The sequence below is a fragment of the Myotis brandtii genome, unplaced genomic scaffold, assembly GCF_000412655.1.
Source record: "Myotis brandtii unplaced genomic scaffold, ASM41265v1 scaffold445, whole genome shotgun sequence".
NCBI lineage: Eukaryota > Metazoa > Chordata > Mammalia > Chiroptera > Vespertilionidae > Myotis > Myotis brandtii.
The window spans coordinates 94684-102223 of record NW_005367023.1 but is presented as its reverse complement, the minus strand read 5'-3'; the positions used below and the strand labels follow the sequence as shown (position 1 = coordinate 102223).

The window sequence follows — 7540 nt, the reverse complement described above, 5'->3', positions numbered from 1 at the left end:
CCCCCACACCCCTTTCCCCCCCGAGAATAGTCAGTCCACTCCCTTTCTATGCCCTGATTCTATTATATTCACCGGTTTATTCTGTTCATCAGATTATTTATTCACTTGATTTTTAGATTCACTTGTTGATAGATGTGTATTTGTTGTTCATAATTTGTATCTTTACCTTTTTCTTCTTCTTCCTCTTCTTAAAGGATACCTTTCAGCATTTCATATAATACTGGTTTGGTGGTGATGAACTCCTTTAGCTTTTCCTTATCTGTGAAGCTCTTTATCTGACCTTCAATTCTGAATGATAGCTTTGCTGGATAAAGTATTCTTGGTTGTAGGTTCTTGGTATTCAGCACTTTGAATATTTCTTGCCATTCCCTTCTGGCCTGCAAAGTTTCTGTTGAGAAATCAGCTCACAGTCATATGGGTACTCCTTTGTAGGTAACTGACTTTTTTTCTCTTGCTGCTTTTAAGATTCTCTCTTTGTCTTTTGCTCTTGGCATTTTAATTATGATGTGTCTTGGTGTGGTCCTCTTTGGATTCCTTTTGTTTGGGGTTCTCTGCGCTTCCTGGACTTGGAAGTCTATTTCTTTCACCAGGTAGGGGAAGTTTTCTGTCATTATTTCTTCAAATAGGTTTTCAATATCTTGCCCTCTCTCTTCTTCTGGTACCCCTATAATTCTGATGTTGGTACGCTTGAAGTTGTCCCAGAGGCTCCTTACACTATCTTCATATTTTTGGATTATTTTTTCCTTTTGCTTTTCCAGTTGGGTGTCTTTTGCTTCTTCATATTTCAAATCTTTGACTTGATTCTTGGGATCCTCTAGTCTGCTGTTGGATCTCTGTATATTATTCTTTATTTCAGTTAGTGTATGCTTAATTTCTAATTGGTCCTTTTCATATCCTTGAGGGTTTCACTAAATTTCTCAAAGGATTCTTGAGTAACCTTATAACCGTGGTTTTGAACTCTATATCCAGTAGCTTGCTTTCCTCAATTTCTTTCATTTGTGACATGTTTTTGTCTCTGCATTTTGGCTTATTCCTTGTGTTGATAGAGTGGCTTTGTGTGTTAGGTGTCCTATAGGGCCCAGTGGCTCAGCCTCTCTAATTACCTGAGGTAGACACTCTTGGTGCACCCCTTTGTGGGCTGTGTGAGTCGTCTTGTTGTAGTTAAGCCTTGATTGCTCTTGGTATCACTGAGGGGAATTGACCACCAGGCCAATTGGCTGTGAGGACCAGTGTCTACAAGAGTCTGCCCCCTGAGTGTGTCCCTTATGGATCTGAGGAGTTGTAATCTGGATGGTCCCACTCTGACCACTGGGTACACTGGCTCTTGGGTCTCCAAGGAGGTGCAAAGTCAGCCACTGGCTGAGGCCACCCAGCAGAAGCTACAGAGACATCTGCAGATTCCTCCTCTTTATTTGGGGTTTGGAGGTGCCCAGACGAGGCTCAGCTGTGTAGCAATACAGGCTGTTGTCAAGCCTTAGGCCTTTTTTGGAAGCTCTGGGACTCTCTGACCCAGCTGCAGTTTATTAGGTTTTAGGCAGTGAGAGCACAGGCCATTCATCTGCAACAGCCGCTGTGCACAGCTTGGTTGGGGTTCAAAATTAGGTGGGGCGGGGTCTCAGGGAATCACTAGTGTGGAGCAAGCAGCAGCGGCTGCCAGTTAGCACTGCATCAGAGAGGTCCCCGAGGCACCTACAGCTCCGCGTTCCATGCCACATGCAAGAACAATGATTTGTTGCAAGCACCTCTGAGAGAAAGCCGCCCTTGTGTTCTTGCCTGATGCCAGACAGTCCAGTTTCTCCCTGTATGAATCTGGGTCCCCAGCATTTTGCCTGGACCTGGAGTTCAGAGCAATCGGTAGCTTGTATCTCCCTCCAGATTGAAAAAGAGAACAGCGCACCCAGTTGCCAGCCTGTTTCATGCGCACCTCCATACCTCTGCACTTACGCAGCTCTGCACCTCCTACCAGTCTCAAATGTGCTTTTCTCTTTCCTTCTAGTTGTAGAACTTCCACTTAGACAGCCTTGCTGTGATTCTGGAGGATATCTATTTTGTCTTTTAGTTGTAGTTTTGATGTGGTTGTGTGAGGCAGCAAGTACAGGTGTGTACCTATGCTGCCATCTTGGTTCCTCCGGTTTTATTGATCTTTTGTATTGTGTTGTGTTTCTTTCTGGTGTCTATCTCATTTATTTCCACTCTGATATTTGTTATTTCCTTCCTTTTGCTTACTCTAGGATTTTCTTTTTGCTCTCTTTCCAATTCTTTAAGTTGTAGGGTTATATAATTTATTACCATTTTTGTTATTTTTGTTTGTTTGTTTGCTTGTTTGTTTTGAGGTAGGCCTGTAGAACTATGAACTTCCCTCTCAGGACTGCTATCATTCTGTCCCATAGATTATGGATTGTTTTGTTTTCATTGCCATTTGTTTCCTGGATGTTTTTCATTTCTTCTCTGATCTCTTTGGTAACCCAATCATTGTTTAATAGCATTCTATTTAACCTCCAATTTTTTGATATTTTTAAATTGTTTTATTATAGTTGATTTCTAATTTTATGCCATTGTGATCTGAGAAGATGCTTGATATGATTTCTATCCTCTTGAATTTGAAGAGACTTTGCCTGTGTCCCAATATGTGGTCTATCTTTGAAAAGGTCCCATGTGCATTTGAGAAGAATGTATATTCTGTAGCTTTGGGGTTAAATGTTCTGAAGCTGTCAATTAATTCCATCTGATCTAGTGAGTCATTTTGGATTGAGGTTTCTTTGCTGATTTTTTGTTTAGAGGATTTATCCAGTGGTTTCAATGTGGTATTAAAGTCCCATACCATGACTGTATTGCTGTCAATCTCTCTCTTGATATAACCCAGAAATATTTTTACTAGTATGTATTTGGGTGCTCCTTTATTGGGTGTATATATGTTTACCAGAGTTATATCCTCTTTTTGCATTGCTCCCTTTATTATTATGAAGTAACCTTCCTTTTCTCTTGTTATGTCCTTCACTTTGAGGTCTATTTTGTCAGTTATACATATTGTTATCCCAGCTTTTTTTTTTTCATTTCCATTAACCTGAAAAAATTTCCATCCCTTCACTATCAGTCTGTGTGAGTCCTTTGTTCTGAGGTGGGTCTCTTGAAGACAGCTGATATATGGGTCATGTTTTCTTATCCATTCAGCTACCTTATTCTTTTGGGGAAGCATTTAATCCATTTACATTTAAGGTTATTATTGCTAGATAATTGTCACAATTTTTACCCTTTATACTTGTGTTCCTTCTTCCCTTTCTATTTCATTTTTTTACAGTAGTCCCTTTAGCTTTTCTTGCATCGGTTGTTTGGTTGTAATAAACTCCCTTAGCCCTTTTTTTGTCTGTGAAACTCCTTATTTCTCCTTCAATTTTGAATGATAGTGTTGCTAGGTATAGTATTCTTGGATTCAGTCCCTTGCTTTGCATCACTTTGTATATTTAATTCAATTCCCTTATGGCCTGATGTGTTTCTGTTGAGAAATCAGTTGATAGTCTGATTGGAGATCCTTTATAGGTAACCTTCTGTCTCTCTCTGGCAGCCTTTAAGATTCTTACTTTGTCGTTGGTGTTTGCCAATTTAATTATGATGTGTCTTGGTGTCAGTCTTTTTGGGTTCATCTTGTTTGGAACTCTGTGTGCTTCTTAAACTTGTGTGAGTTTTTTCCCCACTATCAGTGGAGGTTTCTGTTATTATTTCTTCATACAGGTTTTCTATTCCTTGCTAAGTTTCCTGTCCTTCTGTCACCCATATTATGTGGATGTTGTTTTGTTGCATGTTGTGCAAAGCTCACTTATTCTCTACTCCTGCTTTTTAAGTGTGTGTTGTTGTTTTTTCCAGTTGCTATTCTGCTTGGGTATTTTTTCCTACCTTGTCTTCTACATTGCTGATGTGGTCCTCAGCTTCTTCTAGTCTACTGTTGATACTTTCCATTGTGTTTCTTATTGCAATTATGTCATTCTTCATTTACTCCTGGTTCTTCTTCATTTCCTCTTGATCCTTACACATGTTGTTGAATTTGTCTTCCATCCTTTTCAGCATCCTTATGACCATTGCTCTGAATTCTTTCTCTGACAAATTGCTTGCCTCTATTTCGTTTACTTCCTTTCTTGTATGGATGTTGTTTCATTGTCTCCCAATTTTTGCACTTCTCAGGTGTCTGGTTATTGGCCCACTCTCTACCATGTTAATATAAAGACACAAAATACAACTCAACAAGAAATGACCAGAGAAAAGAGAACTATGGGAGAGAAAAGAGTCCAAAAATGATATTGAAAAGAGGAAAGAAAATGAAGAAAAATAAAGGAAAATATACATATATGGGGAGAAGACTCCACAAAACAAAGAAATAAACCAAAAGTACAAACAACAAACACCCAGAAAAAAAGAGGGGGAACTGATTCTGAAGAGGCAGAGAGTATTTCTAGAAAGTAAGGTAAATGAATTGAATGAATATATAGAGGAGGATGAAAGAGAATGAGTGGATAAGAAGAAAAGTGTATATATATAAAAGACAAAAACATTTCCCTTTAATCTATCTATCTATATATTCATCTATTTTTGGAAAAGGAGAATAGAGTAGAGAACAAATAGGCTTGAGTTTGGTGAGTGAAACTAGGTAAGCAATTAAGAGAAGAAGAGAGCAAGAGAGGAAAGAAAAGCAATAGCATAAAAATTGGCTAGCGAAGAAAGAGAAAAGAGAAGGGTGCATGGACTTGGAGCAGGGGTGAAGAAATTAGATATATGAGTAAGCCAACAGATTCTACTATAATAGTAATGCGTCAATAAAGCAGATGAAGAAGATCAATTTATAACAAGGGGTAAAAAGAAAGGAGAGAGAAAAACTAAAGCAGGAACAGGAGAAGAGAAACAGGATGAAAATGGGAGAAGTGAGAAAGAAAAGGTTGGCAAAAAAGAAAAAATTAGATAAAGTAAAATAATGATAAAAAAATAAAAATAGAATGAAGAACACCATTCCATAAAAATAAAAGGTTTAAAGAATAAAATAAAATAAAGAATTTTTTTTCTTTTTCTTTCTTAAGTAAAAGATAAAAAATAAAAAAGTGAAGTAGTGAACTGTTGTTCACTTCAGCTGAGTTTTAATGCCCCATGGGCGCTGGTTTAAGACTCGTCTCTACTCTTTTATCTGACACTTCTCAGTTTCCTGTTAGGTATTCAGCACCGTGTTGAAGTTCCCAGTGATCCACCGCTCCTCTGTGTCTATCTCCACAGCCTTGGTTTCAGGCAGACAAAACCAATCTTCCCACTTTGTACATCTGCCTGCTTTCAGTTGTATTTACACAAGTGCCTATTTTGACATGGTCTGTAGGTGGGGGTGTTGCTATATTAGTTTCTGGAACCAAATGGCCCCTCAACCTAGTCTGCAAGGGCTCCCTGGAGGTATTCAGATTCCTTGTTTCCAGGCAGAGTTCCAGGCTGGGTGCGGCTGCACTAGTAGCCCTGTGGGTGCTGCCATAAGGGGCTGGCACTTCAGAAAAAAATGGCTGTTAAGGGCTGGAGGGACCGGAATGTCCCAGAGCTGGATTCCTGGTTGCCTCTACCTATCTTGCTCCCCAGCCTTCACAAAACTGCACCTCCACCTGCACCTCAGCCTTGGTGAATGTTTGTAATTGAAAGATCCTATGTACTGGGTTTAGTGAGTAAAAGCAAAGAAAATATAAATGCAGAGCACTCGTGCCAGTGCATTTCTCTCCCTCTGGAACTGCATGGCCAGTGCAGAACTTCTGGCTGCCTTTCTGGGTGCAACCTCCCATGGCTGTGGGCTTAGATATAGATTCCCCAGCTGCCAGAAGCCCTGTGGACCCCCTTCCACAGTTGAGTGTTACGCATGTTCCCAAGGGACGCGACTCGATGCAGCACAGTTTCCTTCTGACCCTCTCATCCTAGTAGTCAGGCATCTCTCTCTCCAGCCCATATCTCCAATAGTACCATTTTCCAGGAAACCTCTGACCTTTCTGCCCACAGATTGTCTCCCCAGCTGTGTTTAATTTGCCAATTCCAGGTGGATGTTATTCGATTCATCTGTTTCTTCTATCTGCTCCTTGAAAAGGGGCAGGACACATCTGCCTACTCGGCCACCATTTTGTCTTTCCCCAGAAAAACTTTAGGATCCCACAGCCAGGGAGGCTGGAGTCTCAGTGCTCGTGGGTTCACAGCCAAGGCAGCAGGTCCCAGGTTGGTGTGGCTGTAGTGTCCCAGGTGGTGTCTGAGGCCACCCTGTGTGGAGGTGAGGCTGAGCTCCCAGTCACAGCTGCTCTCCCCTTCAAGATGGCATGGCCTCTGCGGCAGAGCTGGCCATGCCTGGAGGGATTGTAGTAGTAGCAGAGGCTGCCTGGCTACGGGAGCCTGGTCTGCCAGCCCCCAAAAGACCTGCAGAATCTAACTGTCCCTCACTCACACACTCACATGCCCCGCACGTTTACACACTCAACTTTTGCTCCCTCACTCACTGACACTCTCTTCTTCACTGCCATCCTGTTGGCTGCCATCTTGAAGACCCAGGTCTCTTGTTATTTTGATGATGGTTTCTTTTGCCATGTGATGGCTTTTTATTTTCATGTAGTCCCATTTGTTTATTTTCTTCTTAGTTTCCATTTTCCTAGGAGATGGATCAATAAGCATATTGCTATGAGAGATGTCTGATATTTTAGTGCTTATAGTTTCTTCTAGGACTTTTATTGTTTCATGTCTTACATTTAAGTCTTTTATCCATTTTGAGTTTATTCTTGTGTATGGTGTAAGTTGGTGGTCTAGTTTCATTTTTTTTTTTTTTGCATGTAACTGTCCAATTTTCCCAACACCATTTATTGAAGAGTCTGTTTCTGTTCTAATATATGCTTTTGCCTCCTTTGTCAAATATTAATTGAGCATAGTGGTTTGGCTCCATTTCTGGGTTCTCTGTTCTGTTCCATTGATCTATATGCCTGCTGTAGTGCCAGTACCAGGGTGTTGTGAGTACAGTGACTTTGTAATATAACTTGATATCTGGTATTGTGATTCCTCCAACTTTGTTCTTTGTTCTCAAGATTGCTCCAGCTATTCGGGTTTTTTTTGATACCATATAAATTTTTGGAGTGTCTGTTCTAGGTCTTTGAAATAGGCTGTTGTTATTTTAATATGGATTACATTGAATCTATAGATCGCTTTGGGTAGTATGGTTATTTAATGATGTTGATTCTACCAATCCATGATCATGGTATATTCTCCCATTTGGTTATATATTCCTCTGTCTCTTTTTTCAACGTCCTGTAGTTTTCAAGTACAGTTGTTTTTTGTTTTTTTTTACATCCTTGGTTAAGTTTATTCCTAGATATCTTAACGTTTTTGCAATGGTAAATGTAAATGTTATTTTTTTCGTTTCTTTTTTTGAGAGTTCACTATTGGTCTATACCAGTGGTCGGCAAACTGCGGCTCACAAGCCACATGCAGCTCTTTGGCCCCTTGAGTGTGGCTCTTCCACAAAATGCCACGTGCGGGCGCACACGTACAGTGCAATTGA

The 7540-nt window shown here is 40.4% G+C and overlaps 1 long non-coding RNA gene across 1 annotated transcript in view; it reads left to right on the top strand.

Annotated features, from left to right (window-relative positions):
* Positions 1–7110, top strand: part of LOC106727541 — an 8885-nt gene extending 1775 nt beyond the window's left edge. The window contains exons 2-3 of the long non-coding RNA XR_001363772.1: positions 6203–6209; positions 6981–7110. This is a non-coding gene — a long non-coding RNA (uncharacterized LOC106727541). The remainder of the gene's footprint in view (positions 1–6202; positions 6210–6980) is intronic.
* The last annotated feature ends 430 nt before the right edge of the window (positions 7111–7540 follow it).